The sequence below is a fragment of the Chionomys nivalis genome, chromosome 5 (assembly GCF_950005125.1).
Source record: "Chionomys nivalis chromosome 5, mChiNiv1.1, whole genome shotgun sequence".
NCBI classification, from domain to species: domain Eukaryota; kingdom Metazoa; phylum Chordata; class Mammalia; order Rodentia; family Cricetidae; genus Chionomys; species Chionomys nivalis.
The window spans coordinates 52,510,194-52,536,337 of NC_080090.1; the positions used below are offsets into that span (position 1 = coordinate 52,510,194).

The window sequence follows — 26,144 nt, forward strand, 5'->3', positions numbered from 1 at the left end:
AATGTATTGATGTTCCTCATACCATGTGAGGAAGAATCTAATTAGTTCTCTTTATAAACTAAAGTCTCTTCCTTTTTTGATATTTTTGATAATGGCTCCCAAGAATTACTGCAAGTTCTTGCTTATTTATTTTCTGCACATAATGAAGAAATTTCAGCATTAGTAAAAGGTACCACAGTTTCTGTTGGGTCTATTCCTGTTATGACAAAGTCTCAATTTTCCTTTCAAAATCATTTCAGAAATCTTTTCTATACAGTTCTTTAATTTTTCCTCTGTTTTGTAGTAAAATATCTATTCTAAAATATTATCTTTTCTCTGAATAAGAATTCCTATGGGAGAATGCACAGGAGGTAAAATAACCAGAATATAATCAAGCAATCCACTTGTGCATCATATGACTTCTTTTCTACCAAAGTCAGTTTTTTCTCATCCTCAACTGATAATTTTCTTGGACTATTTAACTCCTTATCATCAGCAAGTTCATAGTTATTGAGATGTTAATCCAATTGTGGGCCATAGCCAGTTGATATCTCTTAACAATTTTTGAAAATCATTCACATTTCATAATAGATCTCTCCTGATCTACTTTTTGTAGTTTATTTTCTCTGTAAACCTATCTTATATTCTAGGTAACTAATAAAATCTTCTCTTTTTATTTTTTCAGGAGCAATTTGTAATCCCCACAAGGCAAAGTTTTCTTCACTTCTTCAAACTTTTTTTCTAAAGTACCTGTGCCTAAAACAGCTAGTAAGATATTATCCATATAATGGTAAATTATACATAGAGGAAACTGTTTATGAATTACTTCTAAAGGCTGTTGTAAAAATTAGCAACACAAAGTGAGGCTGTCTAACATTCCTTGTGGAAGAATTTCTTATTGATACCTTTTAACGGGCTTGGAATTAGTAGTAGCAGGCACTGTGAAGATAAATTTTTCTCTATCCTGTTCTTGTAAAGGCACACTAAAAAAAGTGTCTTTAAAATTAATCACTATAACAGGCCATCCCTTAGGAAACAAAGAACACAAGGGAATTCTAGGCTTACTTACTTAAAGAAGAATAGTTGATTACTTTGCAATTTTTTCATGTCCCAAAATGATGTAGGTCTCAAAGAAACAAGATCTTTGGTTTCACTAAAAAATCCAAAGGTTTAGTCTTTATTTGCTCATTTGATTCTAACACAAGCCAATGCATTCTGAGTTTGTGACCATGTCAGCACTCAGTCTGATTGCATGGAAATGGGGCAGATATTATGGCTAGGTGATTACATCTTTTATGATTTTATATTAGTTCATTTACTTGTTACTGTGACAAGTACCTGACAAGAAGCTTCTTAAGGAGAGAAGCACTTGTGTTGGCTTACAGTTTGAGAAAAACCACCCTTCATAAGAAGAAATGCATGGTGGTGGGTGCCTTCATGCCTATTGGAGTGAGAAGCTGAGGTGTTTACTTCCCCACACCTTTGTGGATCAAGAAACAGAGGATGGATAGGAAGTGGATCTAGACTATAAAACCTCAAATCCTTCTGATAGTAACCCATTTTTTCCAAAACCTTCTAAGAAATACCACTGCCAGTGGGGACCAAATTATCAAACACACGAGCCTCTGGGAGATGTTTCATATTCAAACCATAACAGGTTTACATGGAACTAAACAAATATGGATTTATGCTCAAGATATTCTGTGGTTTCAACTGTCTGTAGAAGACTGGAAAGGTGAGCAGAAGGATTACTACTGTGAGTACCTATTTTTCTCCCTGTTCTCTACTCACTTATTTCTTTTCATCTCTGTTCAAGTCACTGTACTAGATTGGGTTGTATGTAAGAGCAAGTTTGCCTATTTTTTTGTTGTTGTTTATTTATATAGGGAGAAAATGTGTGAGTATGTGTTGGGGCTAATAAAAGTGCACCTGTATTCAGAAACCACTGGTCTTGTTCTGCCACTCTCTATCTTGCTCCCTTAGACATAGTCACACCCTGAAACGGTAATTAAACTGGAGACTGATATGTTCTATGTAAGCTTCTGTCTCTGACCTCCACAGCTCTGATGTTGTAGACATGTGCATGGTGTCCAGTTTCTTATGTGGATACCTCATTTGAACCCAGGTCTTCATGTTTATAGAGAAAACAATCTTATATTGAACCATCTCATCAGTCTTGAAATTTGTCTTTCACTATTAAAATGTAACTGCCCCACACACAGAAACAAGAATGTATGTAAGAGTTAGCCAATAAGAAGCTAGAGCTAATAGGCCAAGCAGTGATTTAATTAATACAGTTTCTATGTGATTATTTTGGGGCTAAGCAGCCAAGGACTAACTAACACCCTTCTTACTACAAATTGGCATGCCAATATAGTGGAAATAAATCCACATAAAACCTAAGAGGGCTTGGAAAGAAATTCTAGACACAAAAAAGCAAGGTTTAGCTGCATTTTTTTTTTCCCAAATGGGCATTGCTCACTGGTGGCATGCTGTGGCTCCTTTAAGAGAGGTTTTCCTGATTCAGCAGTAGCAAAAGAAAAAAAGCTGTGCCATTTTGAAATGCTGGCTTTCTGGGCCTTGCTGTTGGCATGACCTCTGGTTCTTACAGGAGGCCAAGCATTTAAATGGGGTTTGTAAGCCACATGTTACAGACTGCTTAATGGCTCTACATAGGCCCGCTGCATACGTGGAACTGGGGCAGTGTGCACAGCTCAGAGGCAGTGAACAGACCTCCTCTGCCATGTCAGATTGGGTGGAACAAGCAGGAAGGCTGTATATACCCTAGCAATGGTGCAGCTTAAGTTTTTAAGAAGTTTTAGCATTTTAAGAAGTGCTCCTGAACAGTAAAGAATTACAGATACACAATAGGACAGATTCAGACATACAATACGCCTGAGTCACAGTGTTGGATAAATGTTTGTAGGCCTGGGAGAGAGAAGAAAAAGAGTATAGAGAGTTATAAAAAGAAATAGTTTTAAAAACAAAACAAAGTCTTTAAAGAGACAGAATAAAAATAAATAAGCCACAAAAGATGGAACATATACAGAGAGTCTGGATTATGTATATTATTATTTTTTATTATTATTTGACTGTGAAGGAGATAAGTACAGAGAGACATTTTATTATATGGGCTGCTAAGCTAAACCAGCATATATGTTCTAAATGTATGACTTCCAAATTTGTGTCTAAGGATATGTTGCTTTGGAAAAGAAGTCTTCTTTAGTTTCCACAGAAGATGAGAACTTGTGGATTGCTTCCAGACTAATGTAGTTTGATGGAACAAGTTTTAGGGAGAATTCAACCATACTTTCAAAGAAGAGTTAATATCAATATTCCTCAAATTATCCCACAAAATAGAAACAGAAGGATCATTGCCCAGTTCAACTTACAAGGCCAAGAAAACAAGACCCTTTAAATCAACAAGCTCTACAGACAGATGAACTCATAGAGACTGAAGCAGAATGCACAGGCCTATACAGGTCGGAAACAGATGGGGTTCTAGGACTAAAAGAAGTGAACATATGCCCCCTCATCCCTAGTTCTGAAGCCATCACCATCGATAACCATTTGCAAATTAAATTTTTATTTCCTCCAAGAGAACCTCACTGGGGAAACAAACTACTCCTCTTGAGGGTAGGTTGCATGCCTAGCAGCAGACGACCAACAGAAAATGAACTCAATGATGAGGACTTTAGAGGTTCCTTGACTCATAATGTTGAATCGGGGCTTTTATTTATCTCAATGTTTTTAATTTTTTTTAAGTTTTAATGTTTTTCAATTTTATCCATATGTATTTCTTCCTTGTCTCTTTTTGCACTACAGGCCCTTTCCATTCACATTGTCTCTTCCAGTTTAGTGTTTTTACGGGATCCCGAGTTTGCAAACAGTGGTTCCATATTTCTAGTGTGTTCTCTTGAGCTTTTTTCCTTCTGCCTGTTCTATCCTATTCCGATGTGTTAGTCTTCATTTTACCTTATTATATTATGTTTTGTTATGACCATCACTTAGAAGCCTGTTCTCTTTCTCATGAGAGATAGAATGGTGGTAGATTTAGACTTGAGGAGAGGTGGGAAAGCCTGGGAGGAATAGAGAAAAGAGAAACTACAATCTGGATATATTATGTGAGAGAAAAGTCATTTTCAATAAAAGAAAACATTTTCAAATATTTTTTAGAAAATAAATAAATGTACAAAAAATATTGCTGCAGATTCATAATCCTTTGGTGATCAGACGGTTTTCTTGAAAGCTGTCCTCCACTCAATGATTGGATTTTATATTTTGTCTTCAAATGTTTGTCCATTTTCAAACACTTCATCACATTTTGGTAAAAAGCACATGCTTAATTTTACTTTTGTTTCTCCTTTATCTTTTCCTTTTTCTTGATATGGCTAAAATGTTTCTTCAGTTCCTTCTTTGCTAGCACATCTCAGTGACCTTAAATATTTTTCTTCACTTCTTTTCATTAAGATTTCTTCATTTTTATTTTACGTGTATGAGTGTTTGCCTACATGCATGTATGTATACCATGTGCATGTCATGCCCAGCATCCAGAAGTGGGGGTTGAAACCTCTGGAACTGGAATAACAGATGGTTGTAAGTTGTCATTTAGATGCTGGTAACTGAATCCTGGTTCTCCGCAACAGCAGCAGATGGTCTTAACCACTGAGCCATCTCTTCAGACCCGCTTTTCCTCTTCTTCATACAGCATGTTGGCAAATATTTCTCCATCCATCTTGCTGTGTGGATGACTTTGTTCACTTCTCCATCAATTCCTAATAAGTCATTAGATTCACTAATGATTTCACTCCATCCATTCTTCCAGCAGGCATTCACCGTTTCTGGTTTTAATTCATCCATTGCACCTTGATAAATGGTATTGTATTAGCAATAGTGAAGGATTTCCAGTACTGTGCTATTCCATATTAGGAATGGCATCAGTTGTGAAACTGATGCAATCAAATGCCAGGGATATATTTGAGACTTTGACAGGCCAACAAGGCCCTAAACAATGAGGTTGTGTTTGGAAGTAAAGATCCGATGTCAGTATTTTCACTTCCATAGCAACCGATTTAGGATGGCCAGGTGTCTTGTCAATTATTAATGGGCCTTTGAATTCCAACCTTTCCTCCTCCAAGTAGTTCCTCACTTCTGGGATAGAGTTTTGATAGAGCTATTTCATGAACAAGATGACTGTTAGCCATGCTTCCTGGTTAATTTGCCAGAACAGGGGGCAGATAATTTTTGTTTTAAAGGATGGATGTACAGTGTGCCTGCATATATCACCTAGCTTCCTGTTGTCCCCATATCATTGCCATATAGCACCAAAGTACATCTGCAATTCTTTTGTACTTTTGTGAGCATAGATTCCTTTGGATATCTTCTACCAGTTGCTCCTGGTTTATTGTAATTGAGATTGGTATCATTTCTTTGAATAGCATCTTTTCTCCCTAAACAATGTTCTTTGTGCCACCAGATCTGTGACCACAGTTTTCTAATTGTCAGACGAATATCTTTAGTAATTTTTATTTCCTGCCCAAACTCATTTCTGCATCTGTAGTCATCCTTTGTATGGTGTCACTGATTCTGGGGGAGCCTTTGATGAAAATTTTGTATCATTCCAGTGATGCCTGGTGTTACGTATTGCCATTAATTGAAACTTTTCAATTTTTTCTTTCTTGTACAAACTTAAGGAAATTTCATCTTAACCTAAGTACTTATCACACTCACTGTGTCTGTAACTTTTGTGATTTGAGGTGTGATGGAAAAACTAGTTTAAATTTTTTTTCTTACAACTTTACACATAGTAGATTCACTCTTGAATTTTAGCAACCTTAGTGTATGGTTTTTTCCTCTTTCCTTATGCAACTGAAAAATCAATGAAATCCTTCAAAATTTTTGGCTTTTTGTTTTGCATATCTGAATTGCTACTCTCTGAAGCTTTGGATTCATCAGTAAGCATACAATCCAGATTTCTCAAAGCCACGAGGTAGCTCAATAGTCTTGTTGAAAGCTAAGAAGCAACTAGCAGAAGTATCATATACGGCATGGATACCTTGAACAAATAAATGGTATACATTCTGAACAGGATAAGGTAAGGAGGGCATTATGTACTTTTAAAGCACTTATTAAAACTGTGTGCAATTTGAATTATATTTCTATTTAACATAAATATGCACATTTAATACAGTACAGTATGAAGACCATTGTACAATTTATTATTTCATATGCAATACATGATCCTTATAATACTATGGTTCAGTTTCTCCCTTCTTGTCGTTTATACTGTTATTGACTTACATTTCTCTTTTACAGTTTAGAATCTTACCATAGAATTGTTATTATAATTCCTTTAAGTATTTGCATGTTCTCACATATATGTGAGATGAGATTTTGTACTTATTACTTATTGTTACTGTGACAAAATGCCTGTTTAATCTACATAAGGAAGGAAGGGCTTATTTGAGCTCATGGTTTGAAGGGATATAACCTATCATAGTGGGAACATTTGGCACCAGAAGCGTGAGGCGACTGGTCACACTACTTCTGCACTTCTGAAGGAAAGACTAAGGATCGCTACCATTCACTTCACTTATGGCATCTTACTGCACCCGGGATCACAGCTCATGGTATGTTGCTGCCTACATCTAGTGTGGCTCTTTCCTACTCAACTAAACATCAGCAGAAACATCCTCACAAACAGGCCCAGGGGGTGTGCTTCCGGTGATGGTGAATCCAGTCAAGTTCACAGAGATGATTAATCATCCCAGACTTTCCTGCATTTATCCCGTGTCAGAGCTGTTCCTAGTGTTTGTTCATTCTTTGTTTTGACTCAGATCTTCATCTGGTATTATTTTGTTCTTCTCCTTTGGCTTCCTTTAAATTCTTTCATGTGATGGCTGCACTAACACTTTCAACTACTGTCTGCAGGAAAAAAAAGAGTATTCTGCCTTCATATTTGAGTGATGTTGTATAGCATGTCAATTAAATGGCAGCTTTTTTTCTTTCAATATCTCAAAGATCTTCTCCCATTGTATCATTGATATGTATGATTGTGAGCTTAGTGAAGCCTGGCAAATTTTCTGCCATTGTTTCTTCAAATATGTTCCTCTACCAAGAACTCAATTTATATGTATATTAGGTCTCTCACAGCTTTTCCACAGTTCACTAATGATTTTTAGATTGTATTGTTGTTTTAGTTCCTGAATTTAATTTGGGGAAGTTTCTATTAGTCTATTGTTACATTCACTGATGCTCTCTTCTGCAATGATGAGCTTATTGTTAAGCCATATGTGTGTGCTCTATATATGCTCCATATGTATACATAAAAACATTTTAGCTCAAAATTTTGGATTTGAGAATTTTTCATGTCTTCTCAGTCTACACTATATATTTCAAGTATCGAGGGTAACATTAAAACAACAACTGTTTTTAATTTTATTCTCTGTTCATTTTCATATCTGTGTCAGTTCTGGGTTGGCTTGATACTTGTTTCTTTATTCTAAGTCTAAACATTTCAGCCCTCTTAATTATACTCAGTGTCTTATTTTGAGCCAAATGGCTTACAGTCAAAAAGAATCAAAGTGGCAACAGATATGGCCCATGGAGACCGTCCATCCTCTCTGAGTGACTTCCCACAGTGCTCTCCCATGGACTTCGCCAGGCAGTTGTTCACTGAGCCTCGTTCAAAAGATCACTAATCCTATCTGAGAGAGATCTGCTGTCATTGACCTAACCACCTCCACAATGGCCCTCCCTCATGATACTATCTCTTTAGGGATTCAAACATCATATGTGTTGGCAGGGGATCAAGGATGTGAACATTCAGACCACAGTGTTTAGTCGTCTTCCATTAAGGGTTATATACCATGTACTGGACCTTCCTAATTTGACATTGGGGGTTATACACCATGTTCTGGACCTTCTTAAGTGACAGCTGTTTTTATCAATGAATTTCTCCAGCTTTGTGTTGAGATGTAATTTTGCTACTGGGTAACAGTTAAACCTTTTAAGGGTCTTGCTTCTAAGATTTGTTAAGCATCACCTTGTGTGTAATTCATGAGTAATGATTTTGCATTATCAAAGTTACTGTTTTCTAAAGAATGCTTCATGAAACATGAGGCTATAGACGTGTGCAAGGACTAAATTGCTACCTTTATTTCTTTCAGCTAGTTATGGCTGACTAATAGCTTTCTATAAAGGAACAGGATGGTATATGCATAGGCAAGCCTCTGCAGACCTCTGGATCTTCCCCTTTCCATCTTATCTGGTGCTGCATCCTATGAACACTGCTTCCTCCTTCCTGTCTTCTCACCATTTTCTCTTTGCCTCTAGAGGCCATCTGGCTTTGTCTTGATTTTCCTTTCTTAGTTAATAGCATAGGCATATTTTCTGAACACTAATATAAGCTAATCACGCACTACCTCATTTTGGTTCAGTGTCTTGAAAATAATTATTTCATATATCTTATTCATTTTAGTTGCATTATGTGGTAAATCCTGTTGACTGTTGTTTTAGAGGTGTTTAGTATACTTTATTTTTATGTTAATGTTGAGTTTGGGTTAGAGCTGGTTTAAGTAGGCAGGAGAGGTTAGGAAAGTACGGAAAGCAAGTGGTAGGAGCTGGAACAGGAACATGCCAGCTGCCAGGAGTTGACACGTGAAGGAAGGAGTAAGAAGTGAAAATTAATTTTAAAAATTAACTTTCCTTATTTTTACTCACTTGAAAATTGTAGGCAATGTAATTAAATTTGATTTTTTTGTGCAAGGCTTTCACTGTGGTTTGTTTTGGCTATCATACCTTACATAAACTTAACCATTGGCTTTTATATGGTTTAAATTTTCTGCCATGCACTTTTGAAAGTCTATCCTTGCCCATATGTTTTTCCTTATATTTGAAATGTGATTCTACTTCTACCTCAGCAATGTCTTCATATCCTTTTCTATTTAGCAGAAGGGCATTTTCCCATGATATCTTCCACTTCTGCTCCCTCACCAAACCTATTTCTATTTCTTCTAAGTTCCCATAGTTCTTTGTGTATGCATCAAATCCTGTACATACGGATTTGGCATCCCTCTCTCTGGAATGTTCCTTCCCCGGACTGGGAATATATGAGGGCAGGAAACACAACACAGTCACTTTTGATTGAGTTTAACTGTGCCGAGCACTGTATCTCCTTGTTCTCTTGTGCACTGATATAATCCTGTCTGTTATACACATGGCCTATACCTCACTTCTCTCTACATGTTTAATTCCTCAAACATCTAGAATTATCCACTATTATCCTCACATACATATTCAATTCCTTAAACATCTAGAATTATCCACTGTTATCCTCACATAGAGTTATTGAAGAAACGAGCCACCAACTTGACATTGCCAGAGCTGTGCGCTTTGTACCATAGTTCCAAACATCATAATCTATCTTTGAGCTACAAAATCAATTTTTAGGAGTACTCCCAGGAATATATAGTCTTAAATAGTCATCATAGTAAACCTGATTATTGGCAGATATCTAATTTTATTCCTACTTAGTTGGGGTAAAATTGGAACGTGCTGAAATTTTTTAGAATAAGTCAGTTCCTAAGTCAAATTGATTTTACAATAAACCAAGATAGTGAAAGAAGCAAAGGTTTGGATGGACATGTGATAATTAATATCCATACCTCTATTTCTATCTAGAAAGGTGGGTAGAGTTACTAAATATGTATATTTATTAAAGGAATAAAGAGCTGAGTGGTTGGAACCTCTAGCATTTGAAGAGACGATCCTACTGAGAATTAAAGATGAAATATGCATGGTCACCTGCCTTTTATTTATCTTTCTACTTATTTATTTATTTACTTAGTTGTTTATTATTTGTTTGTTTGTTCTTCCTTTGCCATTTTCTAGGAATCACATCCCGTAATTCGGCTGTAATAGGATGTGACTGCTTGGGAAGAGTTCACAGAGTTGGCCTTCATTTGCATGCTGCTGCCATTTCAGCCCAGGGCACTCTCTCCTTCTTCCTGGTTCTCTTACCTCCCTCCCTGCAGCCTCCCCAGAAGAGCACTGATGAGATGTGACAATGGAAAACACAAGGGCATTTCCTGGAAATTTACCAACATCCAGAAGGAAAGCTCCAAGGAAAAGGAACAATAGAAAAAACAGAATTGTGGAGGGAAGAAAGTTTCTAAGGCTATCATTTGCAAATGTCAGCTCCATTCTCCGAGAACTCTAGAGACTGTTAAGCAAACCTGTTTCTAATGAATACAACAAGAACTGTTTGAATCCTCTAGACTTGAGCCAGTCACATTTAACAGATCACCCAGTCTATCTTCCATTATCCTCAGAGGCAGTGTGGGCCTCATAGCCTCTTTTCAATTTCAGCTTCAAATGACCCAAGCTAGAGGCTGTCTTGGGCTTCAGTGCAATTCAGCGGAAACAATGTCAGAGGGTTAACATAGTTTCCTTACTATTTTATATAATTGCTGTGTACTTTAACCACCCTGTTCTCTTAGCACGAGGGGTTTCGGCAGCCAATTAGTCTTCATTATTTATCGATGGGATTAGGTAGGCAGCACTGAAATGCATGAAGCTAGGAGAGATGTGCCCCCTACCCCAGCATGCATCTCTGCTTTTCCGCTGGTGAAACGTCTCTTTCATTTCTGCACCTATGAAAATGAGATGGAATTTCCTTTTATTATATTGCTGAAAAATTAAAAGGCAAGGATCCATTTGGAAAGTATAAAGTCATGCAAGCCCTAAGCTAAAAGGATTACAGGGCATCGTGGTCTCCAGGCAGGTGAGGTTAACTTTTTCTTACATCATTATGGTTTTTGTGGAGTTGCATTCTTCATAACAGCATATTCTGCTCTTCAGCATCACTTGACCGAGCATGATCATCATCATGTCTTCTGTTGACTGCTTCCGTTCACAACTCATTCTTGTCATCCCAAATCCTCTCTTCTTTGCTGTCTGATCTAGAGGGGTCCATTGAGAAAGAATATTAAATAGAGTACAGTGCTGATAAGATTCTCCATCACCTTTTTCCAAGGTCATTACTTTGGTTGGACCCAGTTCACATATACTTCACCCTATGCACTTATTAGTTCCATTATGATCTTCCTCTAATGCAGAAATTCTGATCAAAACCAAAATATTTATGTTTTTAATAAAGAAAGTACATTTTCATGGATGAGTAGCTAGTAGTTGTTTTTATGTTCTTGCTTTGTAAAACTAGTTACATGTATTAATGATAAATGCATGTGATCTTATAATGAACAGGTTTAGGGTGAATGATTTACCCAGGATTCTATGTATTGATTCAGACAAACAAATACACCAGACTTACCACATAGTTTGGATTTCTTGAAAATTACATGAGTTTCTATAGTCTTGCTGGTTGAGCAGGACTTAACAGAATCAGATGTGATGTTGTTCAGGTTTATCACATACAGGGAAAACATGTCATCAGTGGCCAGGGAGAAGGGAGAGGGTACAGAGAGCGGGTAGGGAGAAGAATGCAAGTGAGAAGAAGGCAGGAGAGAAAGGATAGGAGTACAATGAAGAGAAGCCCTGAGGGTAGGCAGAACAGTCTGAAGATTGGGGTAGCTTGCTTGTATATTCATTGTATAACATTGACAGCAGTGAGACCTGTCTTCCTCTGTCCCCTTTTAACTCCCACAGGCAACACCTGAGCTGTGAAAAAAGAACCAGGAGCCAGATATTTCCAATTTACAGCAAATGGTGAGAACGCAGGGAAGGACACAGGGAAGCAGGTTACGGAAGGATACAAGGACAAAGCTAAGAGGAAGTGTAGTCTTGCTTTTACACTGCAGAAAACAAAACTACCAGTGCTCAGTTTTAAAGCATTCCCTGTTTCAATGTCTCTAGTGAACCCTTTAAATGGAACCAATTGTTATTTTCCTTGAGACATGGTTGCTATCACTTCTCAGTGTATTTATTTCACAAAAGCCACATTCATCCACATTCAGACCAATTGTGCACATTAGTGAAGCAGGCAGAAGTAGCTAATTATCTATGGTAAAATGGGATGAATACAACAGGGATGAAGCAACAATTGGTCCTATCTGTAAACTCATCTTTCCTCAATGGCTGACCGACCCTTGCTTCTTGTTGGTAAGGAATTATGAAAACGGGTCTCATTCCCTCACAACAGCATCAACCTAACTCTGGTTGTCTGCTGGTTCAGTATATAACCACTCTCTAAGAACCTCATCTCTGCTGTTGTTCTCTGAAGAATTATTTTCTTTTTTAGTTTTCTTTCTTTTTTAAAAGCTACTTTTTTGTGTCTACCCTAGTGAGTCTTTTCCTCAAGTCCTCTCTCGGAACCCTGTCACCAGGAACCCGGACTTTGGTAAACGTATGGGAGGAGTTTCTTTCTGATTAGTTCATAATGTTGTCTGCCACAGCATCACCTCTGTGAATGTCAGGATGTACCTCAGCGTCCCTGGTTCAAATCCCTCACATGTATTCTTATAAAAAGCATAACAGATGTCATTGTTCTTGATTTCTCTTTATGGAATATATCAAAGTGTATATTTCCCCATCCATCCATTCTCTGTGGGGGACACTTCACATTCATGCCACATCAGTACCATGTCACAGGACACACCTCAGATTCCAAATCACCTGATTCTTCCTGTAAAACTACAGCAGTTAATATGTAAGTCCAGCATCCTGGAAATGATTGAAAATTTTATGAAACAGTGTGCAGATCAAACTATTTCTGAGGTGTTATCCTGGGGTGTGATACCTTAAAATTTGATGAAATCATGGAGTTAAATAAACACACACACACATACACACGTGTGTGTGTGCACATATATAAATCCTTGGTTCAAATCCCTCATGCATTCTTATGAAAAGCATACCAAATGTCATTGGTCTTGATTTCTCTTTATGTGATACATCAAAGTGTACATTTCCATAAAATTCTACAAAGTGCTCTATTTCTTTTTTATGTAGGAATTCATAATTTTCTTTTACCTGTATCAAGTAGGAGCAGTATACTCATGAGTGAGAATGAAGAAGTAGGAATAATGAAAACAGAAACACATATGATGCCCTTCTAGCTTATGACATGATACAGGAACAGAGTGTTTTTTTTCTTTAATCGTTGTTTTTTTTTTTATTTTAAAACAAACTTTTCTCATTCTACATACCAATCCCAGTTTCTACTCCACCCTCTCCTCCTGCTTCCCTCACCATCCCCCATCCCCTCCCTCCTCAAAAAGGGTAAGGCTTCCCATAGGGAGTCAACAGAAACAGAGGAAGAGTGGAATGTTGGGTGAGAAGAAGGGTGGGGGGAGATGGATGGGAGGAAGGAAAGGAGGGGAAACTGCAGTTAGGATATTAAAATAAGGAAAAAGAAGAAGGGGAAGGAGAAGAGAATTAGAAGTAGTATGGGTTTACAAGCCAGATCACTGCATTCAAGACCTGCTTAGGTTCGGTTTTATGGTATCATATCTTTCCCAATGCCTAAGAGCAAGTTCTGGAGTAGTGAGTCCATCAAAGTTTCCCTTGGCAAGCCAGTTTGTGGTAGGTATCAGCAGAGACAACTATGCAACACATTCTAAACTGTTTTAGTCTCTGCAAGTTTATACGAGCTATGATCACATGGATTTAGAAGGCTTTGTTTTCTTGTTGTGCTCCATCTCCCCTGGCTCTTATACTCTTTCTGCCTACTCTTCTGTCAGGTTTTATGAGCCATGAGGTGGGGGGATTGATGGAGACATCCTATTAGGGCTGAGTGTTCCAAGGTCTCTCATTCTCTGCATATTATTTGGCTGTGGGTCTCTGTGTTTGTTACCATCTGCTACAGGAGGAAGCTTCTCTGATGGTGGCTGAGGAAGAAACTGATCTATGAGTATATCAGAATGTCCTTAGGAGTCACTATATTGCTGCATTTTTTAGAACAGTAGTATTTAGTTTTCTCCTAGGTCCCTGTGTTATCTAGTCTCAGATTTTTGGTCACCCAAGCAGTGTCACATATGGGTTCCACCTCCTGGAGTGGGCCTTAAGTCAAATTAGACACTGGTTGTTTACTTCTGTAAGCTATGCTACTTTTTTCTTTTCAATTCAATTTTAAGGTAAAAGTAACATCTTATTGACTGTGATTTTGCTGAGCCCAATACTGTGCCTAATAAATATTGTACAATTGATTAATTGCATAGGATAGCCATTGTTGTAAAAATCAATATACAAAGAAAATATTGTTGTGGAATAATTTTTTGTACACTCTAAAGAATTTCCACTCAGACTGATTTAATAAAAAGCTGATTGACTGGAAGCCAGGCAGGAAAAATAGGGAAAGCCAAACTGAGAATTCTGGGAGGAAGAAGAGAAGAGTTAGAAGTGACACCAGCCAGCCTCTGAGGAAGCAGGACATGTAGAAAATGAGGTAACAAGTATAAGCCACGTGGAAAAATATAGATAAGAAATATGGATTAATTTAAATGTAAGAGTTAGCTAATAACAAGCCTGATCTATTGGCCAAGGATTTACAATTAATACTAAGTTTCTGGGTGGTTATTCAAGGTCAGTTGCTGGTACAGGAAAATGCCATCTATAAGATATCTTTAATTATTGTGGAAGAAGCTAGAATAATATTTCCTCAATATTAGTTAGGATTAAAGCGTCATCAGGAAAAGTCTCTGTTTTGGGAAAGAATACAAGATCATGGGAGTGTGGCAAAGAAAATGTACTAAAACAGAATCTGGTGAAGGAAACTGCTTGTGCAACAACCCTGACACGATATTAAAGAAACATCTTAGTATAGCTTGGTATAGAGGTAAAGAGGATGGTAGGTAATGGGAGAAGAGGAGGAGCAGAACAAGAAAAAGCTAAAACACAGAAAAGCCAATTGGGGTGAATCAATGATTTGTGTTTACAAAATGAAAACAAAAGCAAAAGATATCTAGAGTACCTAGGTGCTCCAACCAAGAAAAGTATGATATTTTACAGAAAATCATAACATATTAAGAAGCAGGGAACAATTGATCACAGGATTCCCAGACCCAGTGAATACATCTATAGCACCACTCTTGGGCCTAAGGGCTCAGGCAACATCACAGAAGAGGATATAGAAAGATTGTAAAGGTTGGAGGACCAGGAAAACTGCTGGAGAGTATGTCTCATAGAAACAACAGGGAAGCTTCATGCACGATACCTCAGCAACATGGCTGCCTAAACAAGATATGTTCAAGGAAAGCACCAGTAGACATGCTCACACTGAAGAGGGAAAACTCAGGGTCTCTAACTCCAGACAAGACCTGCTTGACGTTGAGAGAGGAGCAATTAGTCATTTCTGAAATCCATACAGACAAGCAATACTAAGTGGACTCCACAAGTTATATTTATATATTTATGCATATCTAATAGCTTACATTAAAAAAGAAAAGAGTTTTGGAGTGCAAGTTTGTGCCAGCTGATAAAAATTGATTTTCCCATTCTTCCCAAACCTTAGAGATGACTTCACTGAGTAGTTTGAAATCATTTGTGATGGGAATGTTCATGAAATGGGCAAATGGCCATGAAAAGGAATTTCTCTCAATCCTACCACCAAGCTTCCTCCCAGGAGGTTGTGAGAAATCTACCAACCAATCACTGTATCATGTGGAAACTTGTAGTTGTTTATCCTTCAAAATAACAGCTGGAACTCAGGGGTACTTGAGGCAGACAGGGAACCCACCTGAGATGCTCATAGTCAGGTTCTTGAGAAACCCAGCCATTGTCCCCTGATGTCTGTCCTGTTGACTCTGCCCTCAGAGATGTTCAACATTCTTCAATGCATTGGGAATCATTGCTTATCAGCTTCTAGCAGCAGCAGTTGGCATAGTCCTGTGCTATCCAGATCTATGGCAAGTTGTAGGTCAATTACTGGGCCTGCCCCTCCCTATTGGGATGGCTAACCTTTTCAAGTTGATAGAATTTAGAATTACCATGAACCAACTTCTGGGCGTGCCTGTAAGGGATCTCATGATGAGGCTGAGAAATGAAGACTCATTCTAAACGTGGGTAGCACCAATCCAAGGTCTGACATCCTGCACTGCATGAAAAGGAAAAAGTATAGTGAACACAGAATTCATCTCTGTCTGCTTCCCGACTACAGACATGACTGTGACCAGCCACCTCAAGCTCTTGTTGCTATGGTCCCCCTACTGTGACGGACTGTACTCTTGATCTCTGATCTGAAATAATCTCTTTTGTCCTAGCAACTCATAAAGTAAGTAACATACCCACTGAACGCCGGTCTATGACTGCTCGGGTTTCAGGGTAATAACAGAGAGGCTGACAGCCCACTGCAAAGGAATTGCCTCTTTTCAGAAACTTATACTGGTCTATGAAATAACATCCCTTCATTTAAATGAAATCAATGTGGATATGGCTCATTAAACAAAATCCCATATAAGAAAAGGTAAATTTGGTAACAAGTATTTATTATAATAAAGACTTCACCATAGGATAGCATTAAATAACTGGCTTCCTGAGTGCACTTACATAAAGTCTTTTTAAGAGCACTGCCATTATAGAAAGTGAGCTAATATTTAAGCTGAATGTACAATGACTCTTTAGGGGAAAGAGTGCTTAACTACTGAGAGTAATTGTGGACTTGCTTTAAATTTAGGAAGTCTCTGGTTTCTATGTGCCACTGTAATAATTCCTCCATCCTAGGCTTTGGCTGGCTCATCAGAAAGGACACAACTGGAAGAGAAGATCGTGTCTTTGAGGAATGTAGGGACCACGGATACCTTCAAGTCAGATTCCATTCCTTTGTCAACATAACTGGGGTATTATTTACACATCCATTGAAAGGATCACTAGACACGTTTGTTACTATTCAGCAGTACTAGGAAATATTGAAATTGGAATTCTATCAATATGCAGTCATTATAAATGTGAAGGTTGGCTAACTATGGTGATGTAAATCCTGTGGAGTTTTTAATTGAGCCATTTTGTTCTGCTGCTCATGAAGTTCGGCTAAGCATGTTCGTTTTATAATGTTCTTTGAAATTTATCCAGGTATTAAAAAACAAGTGTAATTTTTTTTCCTTCCACCTAAACAGGCTTCTGTAGCAGGAAGGAACAGCAAATAAAATGAAAAAGGAGAAAAGATGAAAACTGTAAAGAAAACTTACTTTATTTACAGTTAGAAATGTTATGACATTTTTCAAGTTTAACCATCCCCCCAAACAAACTTGGTAGTATTGATAAATATGTATTACAAATGTGTAAATAAATTGCAAGAGCTTAAATTGTCACAATCCATACATTTTAACAATAACATTGGTCATAATAGCTGACCTTTGAAACTATTTGATTCTGAAAGTCTGGTATCTGGGCAGATATTGTTGATATCCCCAGATTATTAACATACACTTTTAAAAAATGACAAAGTAATATAAATACTTAAAATTAAGTAAAAGCAGAGACTGATTATTCAACCTGGAGGTTTGAAAGGTTTGTACACAGTTGTTATTTTCCAGTCTTTTAAAATGTTTGTTATTCTCTTTTATGACTTACTTGTATCTTTTTACAAAAAGAATACATCTTCACTGGAGAAACTGCAGGAAATACAGGGAGATACACACCATCTTTTAATCACTTTTCTCTTGATGTCTGACACAAAATGGGGCAGAACCAAGTGTTATATTTTCCTTTCATTAATTACACTTATATGTTTAGAATTTTGTGACCACGTAAAAGAGTATGAGAAGGCTTTCCATAGCATGACAATTTATCCCAAATTATGTGACCACTAATTTTTGTTATAAGTTGAAATAATTTCCAGTCGTCTTTCACATTAAGTAATGTTGCTGTGACCACAATGTCTCACATATCTTTAGCTCCACTTAAAAATATTTCCTTAAGAGAAATTCCTAACAACTAAATCACTGGATTAAGGCACCTGAGAGGTTTTGTAAGGTTTTCTGGACCAAATTGCTTTCCAAAATAATTGTACCAATTTGCAAACCCACCTGCAGAGGCCAAGACTGATTCCAGTTATAATAAGGTCTTTACATTGATGGAAACATATTCCACTTGTTATTATTTCCAAGGACTCTGCTCTTTCCTATGTAACACTTAACAAAATGTGAAGTAAGTATTTTTCTTATTTAACATAGACTTCACTTATTAACTGTAACCCTGCTTTTTTTTTAAAAAAAAAAAAGGAAAATATATTTTTCCACCATTACTATAACCATTAATACAGGTCGGGAGAGAAACTATTGCCTCTGTCAAGTGCACAGAGGAACTTGTTCCTGGGATGGTGTTTTTCCAAGTTCTCAAGTAACACAAATACCTAAGCAGAGATCTTTGAGAATTTTTTTATGGTTACCCTTTTTAAAAATTCATACTAATCTGAGGACAGTTTCCTGTAGTGTTTAATGTACGATATGGTCCAGGTTCTGGAGTAGTGAATGTGATTTTAATAACTGAATTCATGCCTAGCTCACAAGGTGCTATAGATTGTACAGGGTTCCATACAGTCCCACAGTGGATCAAGGTGTTTTTGCCAGGAGTCTGAGGTATAGTCAGGTAGTTTATGCATGAATGGTAGTGTGTGCCTTGTCTTTAAAACATAGTACAGGTTTTGGTTGCTCCCTGCAGAGCCGACCTCCTCAAAGTAGCTTGAAATGAATCATGAAATAGCACATAAATATAAAAAGGGCTTTTGCAAATTAAGAAAAAAAAAACAACTCTTTACTGACTCTCACAGCACCTCCATGTGTAGATTCCTTAGCTGGTTGTCTGCGCATGACGACCTTGGCTGACGCATCTTGGTTGTGTTTCTATGAATCACTTAAACTGGGCATGATAATGCAGCCACTTTTAGTTCTATGGCCCCATCAAGTTGCTAGCTTCAGAAATAAGCATGCTCAGTCCACAGGGTATCACAGCACAACCTTAGTTTTCCTTTCCACAAAGCTGATTTTGAAGGGCGGAATGTGGATTGCTATCTCCCCAAAACTTGTTCCTTAGTTTTGTGTGACTTATTTTGGTCCCTTGCAGGATCTTCATGGCTGTGGGATTTTGGGTGCAGGCAGATGTGTGAAGCCTTTCCTTCCTCCTACATCCGCTTTGGGTTTTGCTCTGATGGCCATTCCTCCAGAGCTGTGTGACATGGGGGAAGCCTGCATTTTACCAAATCCCTGCTGCATCACACCACAAGGACTCTCCCAGTCCCATTTACTTTCCTGGAAATAGGTTGCAGCCAGAATTAAATAACTTCAGCCAGTTCTCCCTGCTCCTAGCATTCATCTAATTTATGAAAAACTGTTATAAATCTTCCACTCCCACAAATGGGTGGCACGCAGCAGACTTCCCCTGAAGTCCCACAGCAAGGAAGCCTGGCTCTCCCACTGCTCCCTGCAGTTCTTGGCATCAGGCTCTGTCCTTGAAACACAGCAGAAGACTTCACTCTTGGATCAAGCAGGGGAGCAGGCTTTTCTACTCACTCCATGTCTTCCTACAGGGACTCAGATTTCCTTTACTTAACTCCAGCAGGAAAATACATGAGATAGATCTCTTGGTTAAAGACAACAAAGAAATCAAGAGACAGACAATTAAATCTACTAAATTTATCCAAATGTTTGGAACTGAGGTACAAAACATTGGGGTGGAGATGTTGCCAAAAGAGAGAGGTAAAAAGCTGGATGTCTATAATTTTAACAATAGAGGCTGATGCAGGATCTCTTCACATTCAAGACCTTTGAGGCAACACAGAGAATCCAGGCTAGCCTGTATTAAGTAGCAAAGCCTGCATGATGTGGCAGGTGCTGGCATGACACACTTACTGGACATATATTTAGTTGGGCCAGAGGATGTAAATGCCACATGTCCAGTGCTGCAAAGAAGTAAATGATCCAGTGATCACACAGAGGACATTTGGGAAAACAAACAAATCACAACAACAAGGTAGACATTATTACCTTTAGAAAGAAATGGTCAGTTAAGGGGCAAAGGTCAACTCAAAACTCAGACTCAAAGAGAAAAAAAGTTAGACACAATAAATAGACATAGTTGTCTAAAATTGCTTCATTCAATGCATGTCTAACCTTCGCCCTCCTTGAGAGAGTATTTCTAGGGTGTGAATCTGGCATTCTTTTTCAATATGCCCCCTTCACTAGGCCAGTTACCAGCCCATACAAACACCAGCATTTCGTCTTCAATTCCTCTAAGTCTGCAACATGATTCTCTCTAATGTTCTCATGCCTGATCCAAAATCAGGATCCCTCTGCTCCAGCCTCATGAGTGCTGAGATTACAGGTGTGTGTCACCATGATCACCCTCCTTCATGTACTGACATAACATCTTGAGTGTCTATGAAGTCTGTCTTAGCCACTTTCATAATCTATGCTGTTTCAAGTATCCTCACATGCCAGTTTTCTTTTTAAATTGCGTTTCTTTCCTGAGTTAAGATCTGTACACAAGAAAGAGAGACTGTGTCCTGTGCTATGTCAAGACCACACTGTTTTGATGTGGGAGGTCCTTCTGTCTATGTGTTGTTTTTATTGGTTAATGAATAAAGAAACTGGCTTGGCCTGATGGGGCAAAGTAGAGCTAGGTGGGGAAAACTAAACTGAATGCTGGGAGAAAGAAGGCAGAGTTAGAGAGAAGCCATGTCGTCCCACAGTAGACAGGCCCTGGAACTTTACCCAGTAAGTCACAACCTCGTGACAATACACAGATTAATAGAAATGGGTTAAATTAGCCAGTAAGAAACTAGAGCTAATGGGCAAAGCAGTGATTTAATTAATACAATTTCTGTGTGGTTATTTTGGTTCTGGGTAGCTGGGAATGGAATAAGCTGCCTACTACAACATTGTTTTGCCTTACTTTTTTTTTGAAATGAGTAGTATTTTAAATTTTTCCAAAGAAAGACAGTACAAGAATTTAGATCAGAAAACATGACATTAAAGGTATGTTTCACTAGAAGTGAAAAACAGAACAAAAAATACAATGATTTTTGGATCTTCCTTATCCATCAAAAGCTGTACATCTTTTTCCCAAGCATGAGCTTCCAAGATCCAACTCACTCTGTATCTCCTTCTAGCTGGACAGAGCAATTCCCTCCACCTCCACCTCTTTTCTCTCAGTCCCACTGTGTGGGTGCTATAGGCCACAAGCTGACCAATGAACAGAGTTGTCTTTTAAGCCAGCAGCCTACAGACTGTGGCACCCAGAGCAGCCACAGAAATGGCATTATTTCCTCTGTTTCAGAAAGAAGGAGCTGAAAACAGACCTTTGCACAAATCAGAGTCAAATGTGGAGAGGGAAGAAGGGCTCTTGGGCCAGGGAAAATGGTCTTTCTTATTACTACTACAGTTCTTTAAGTGTATGCTGAGCTCCATGGGATCTGAAACATGTGACATCTAAGCAAATTAAGGGAATTTTGGTGGCTGGCGATAAGAGTGGTAATAAACTGGAATATAAATCAGTTTATATTGTCCTATACAATAGGACATTGCTGAGAATTTCAGCTCTTCACATGGCTGCCAGTCCTACAGAGGACAGCATAGTAAGAACCAAGACAGCCATTCCAGACTGCTAGACCTGGGGGATCGCCAGGCCTTTTCCTAGGTGCCACATCAAGTGTCAGATCCCATTCCGCATGTGGTACATGAGAGAGAAGACAAGCACAAACGTAGTTGTGTGAATGAGTGCTGGCCCCAAACACAGGGATATCAGATAAGACTCAAAGTTTCCAAGAAGCAGCAGTGCCAACAGGTCCAAAAGAGAGATCCCTTCCTCTTACGGACATACGAGCGCCGTGGTAGGAAATGGACATTGCCATGGGAAGAGATCAACTATATATAGTGTTAGGGGAGAAACAGGGCACTTTGAACTCGCGTTTTTATTCTAGACTCACTCCATATCTTCTTTGCCTGTGGTTCCCAAAGGAACAGCATTTGTGAGACAGTGCTGAGAATTAAGGTGGGTTCAGAGGCCATGATGGCCAACCCGTCACAGCAGGACCACAGTCATCTTGAGTCATTTTACCTTAATTTTAAGCATGTCTGTACTATCTTTTGGCATTTCTTACAAGGCAAAGTCAATAGCACTGACCATACCACACAACTCCATGATGCTGTGACTAGTAACACAATTACAATTTTCCACATCAAGCTTTGCCCATGCGCACATGGAAATCACACTCTGAATTCCCTTAATAACCACGATCCAGACATCATTGTTCAATATAAAATATTAAATATTTATCAAGTGTCAGGCATGAGAACCAAGGAACTAGGTTCCCGGAGGTTCTCTATGGCATTCTAATAAAGCAGTACAGATATAGCAACTTAAACCAGCACAAATTTATTACCTGAGAGTCCAGGAGATCGGAAGTCTAACTAGAATGTGCAGGGGCTATGATCAAGTTGTCTACAGTGCTGTGTTTCTTTGGGAGACTCTAGGAGAGAATCTATGCCTTAGGTCTGTACCAAACCTAGAAGCTGAGTGTACTCCTGAATTCTAGCATCCTCCTGTCTTCAAAGCTCCCAGGGAAGAGTCATTCCTCACTCTGTCCTTGCTTCTCACGTCTTCATAACTTGTAACTTTCTACATCATTCTCATTTTGAGTACCTGTGACTGAATTAGGCCAATTTGGATAATCTTAGCTAATCTCCTTATTTGAAGATCAGATGTTACAAACCTATTTTTCCTCAATGCAATGTACCTATTTATAGTTCTGGGGATTAACCTCTAGGCATCTTTGGGGAGCCATTATCCTGACTGCCTTATTGATGGAGACCATAATTAATAAATGACTCAATAATAAATTTTATTATCTCAAAGCAGTCTGCTAAGAGGGACACAGAAAAGAGCATGAGAGTCACAGTGGACAGTGAGATCATATTATCCTGGTAAAGGGCCAGGTATTGCTCTAAAATTAGATGACATTGAAATTAGGGTCTTAAAATTACTGTACTTTCTCACCAGGATAACGAGATGAGATAATATTTGATGAAAGTAATTCTGAGTAAAGGAGACAGTAAGCAAAAATGCTTAAGTGCATAAAACAGCAAGACAAGTTAATGCAAATTGAAAAGAGTTTTAAATGCTATGAAAGACTGTATCATACTAAGATAAAAACTGAAAGAAGAAGAAAGGCAGAGAGAGGTCACTAGGAGAAAAGAGCCCACTTTGCATGTAGAAGATCCTGGACCTCATCTCGAAAACAGTCATTAGCAGATAAAGGTATTTTGAGGCAATAATTGAGTATTTGAGTTTGAGGGACAATTCATCTAGTCAGGGACTGTTGGGAGCTAGTGGTGAGGGATTTAGCTTTGCTTACATCAAGAACTGATGAGACTGAACTGAAAGAGTTGCAGAGAAGATGGAGGAAGGCATCAGCTAAAAGTTGGTGAGAAGGATTTGAGAACTGGAATGAAGAAGGGAGGCAAGCTTCGGGGTGACTCTCAGGATTGACGTCACAGACAGACCAGATCAAAAAGTAGTCATAGGGAAAGAAACGTGTTAAAGGCAAAAGATAGGCTCTGTCAGAGATGGGTTTATATTAAGATGGTTGCAAGAAATCCATGTGAAGGTTCCCGGGTGTGGCTAAAGCGCAGTTAACTGTATTTGATTTAAGACAGGTGAGATGTACCTCTGATATATACACAGTAATAGTGGTTGAGTATACAGTGAGAAGAGAAGAGAAGCACGGGCAGAACTAAAGCAACCACTAACACCCATGGCATGGGAAGAAGACTATCCTGATCAAGGAAACAAGAAATAATACGCAATAAGAAAAAAAAGTCATAGAATTCAGAGGAGCCTATGAAGCAGGATGGTCAGAGCTCTACCATCAGAGAAAGGTCAAATATGAAAATGGTGAACAAAGCCACTGGGTGTGATGGTGAGGCATACACTGCTGACATTAACCACAGTCTTTGAGGAAATACAAACGAACCCTAAGTGTCATAAGCTAAAGAATAAACAGTGATATCAGTGTGCAATTTCCATGCTAGTATCTCTGCAGGAAAGATTTCACAAAAAAATTAAAAATCTAAAGAAGTTTATTTTCTGTATTTTATGTAGCAGTTAAAGATAGAAGGATTTCACATCTTCCTTCCCCATAAAATTCCTTGCCACAGTTTCAAAAACAATTGAGGAATTCTTTCTCAGAAGTCTCATGAAATGGGATATACTACTGTGAGTGTTTCAATAACACACAGAAAAAAAATCAAGTCTTCTACGTAACCATATGCTAATGCATTTTTTATGTATACAGACATGAATGAACAAATTCATTCATGCTAGTTGATTGACCAAATATTGAAACCATAAAATTCTCACATCTGAGGACTGAATATGGATTTCCACTATGTCCCCTTGTCACTGGACACCAAGAAATATGACACACAGGCAGTATTCAATATATTTCTTTATAACCAACAAACAAAAACTGGCAGAGCATTTCTCCCCATAGGGATTTAATTTTCATTAGAACGTTTTCTTTATTGCTTACACCACCCTTTCTAATAAGTAACCTAAAGCGAAAAAGTCCCCACGAGATGATTCTTTGGAGAGAGATTTAGACTGTTGTGCAATTCCTGCCGCCCCAACCCATCAGCACTAGGGAATCACAGGCAATACTTTCTTTACATGTTGAGCCTAGTAAGGGGAGAAAAAATAAGAGCACCACTTGGAGAGCTTAACACATTCCTTCTAAAGTCTTGGATATCTCATTTTCATCTATTGTGGATGGGAGCCGAAAGAGATACCTGCTTAGAGCCTGAAAGCAGAGAGACAGCTGTGTCAACAGGTGTGCCTCCATCAGCAATAAGGGTGAGAGCAACTGCATTCTGGGTACAAGATGCGGGATTTGTGGTCAAGAACTACCATCCCAAATCAACTACAGATAATATCTTAGAAATGAATTCCTGGAGATAAAGCCCTCAGCAGGAAAGATGCCATGAGGGGAGGTCCACAGAGGTACGTTCAGGTCCTGAACAAGAGGACTAGATATGTGACAAGCATTGATCCAGAAGAAGGGTTCTTTCTATCGATGGAACAGTAGGAGGAGCCCCACAAAGGAGTGCGGACAGGAAATCACGAGTGTGTGAAACAAGGCTGTGGCAGAAGATACAGTGGGGTCAAGGGATGTTTTAAAAGCAGGATAAACAAAACCTGGTGCCTAACAGCAGAGAGACAAAAGTCAGAATCAGGGCAAAGGGTGAGGTTCAGGAAGAAGCTGATAGCACCCAAATGAACAGAGCATCCAGGAAAAGAGGGCCAGGAAGGAAGAATTAAAAGGTCAGCCCCTTGTAGATAGAGTTTCATCATCCATGTAGATTCATTCAGTCAGGTGCTCTTAGTGATTTGACATGTTGCAGCCAGATCCATTATTAAAGATGGTACAAGAAACCATCTTGGTAGTGCACACTCATTTAAGACAGGGTCTATCCTAAGAACCTGCTGGGGTCTTTTCCCATGAAGGCAAAGTGACCAGCATCCCGTAATGTTCTCTCTACCTACTAAAAGAAAAGGGGTCTAGCAGCATAACAAGAAACTGAGTTAAATCTGTTAATTGTCCAAGAAGATACCTTGGTAGTCAAAAGAGTAGAGTTCTTTCTTAGTAACTAATGATTTTTTTACTCCTGTTTGAATGTTGCATTTCTCCCTTCCAATCCTAATGCTAAATTAAGAAAAATCTCAGCTCTACACAAAAGTAATGAGCAGTGGTGATTCATAACTGACTGACTCATCGTTCTTAATAAACCTTAATTTCCCTTATTTCCTGGAGGGTTTTAAATACAATACTCTACAAAATCACCTTCCTTTCTTTCTTCTATTAAAATATCACCTGAAATGTGGCTGTCATAGTTGGACACCTATTGTCCTTTGATCTGTACATATATGTATTCATGCTAGTACAGCTATGCCAGGGTTACCCTCCTTTCATTTAATAATGAACCACAGGTTCTCTAGATGTTCACATGTACTCATTTACCATGTACATCTAAATAGAAGTGCAGGGTCCTTCCTTGTATATTTTTTTTATTTAGTATTTAATGCCAAAATAATTGCATGGTTGAATGACCCATATTTATACCACGTCCAACATAGTACTTAAAATATCAGACAATTTAATTAGTGGTGTTCTGATTATGTGTTACAGAACATAACTTTAGTTCACATTTCTATGATAA

General features: G+C 38.3%; 1 pseudogene; it reads right to left on the minus strand.

Annotated features, from left to right (window-relative positions):
* Nucleotides 1–21,471: 21,471 nt before the first annotated feature.
* Nucleotides 21,472–21,972, minus strand: LOC130875090 (succinate dehydrogenase cytochrome b560 subunit, mitochondrial-like; annotated as a pseudogene).
* Between the last annotated feature and the right edge of the window lie 4,172 nt (nucleotides 21,973–26,144).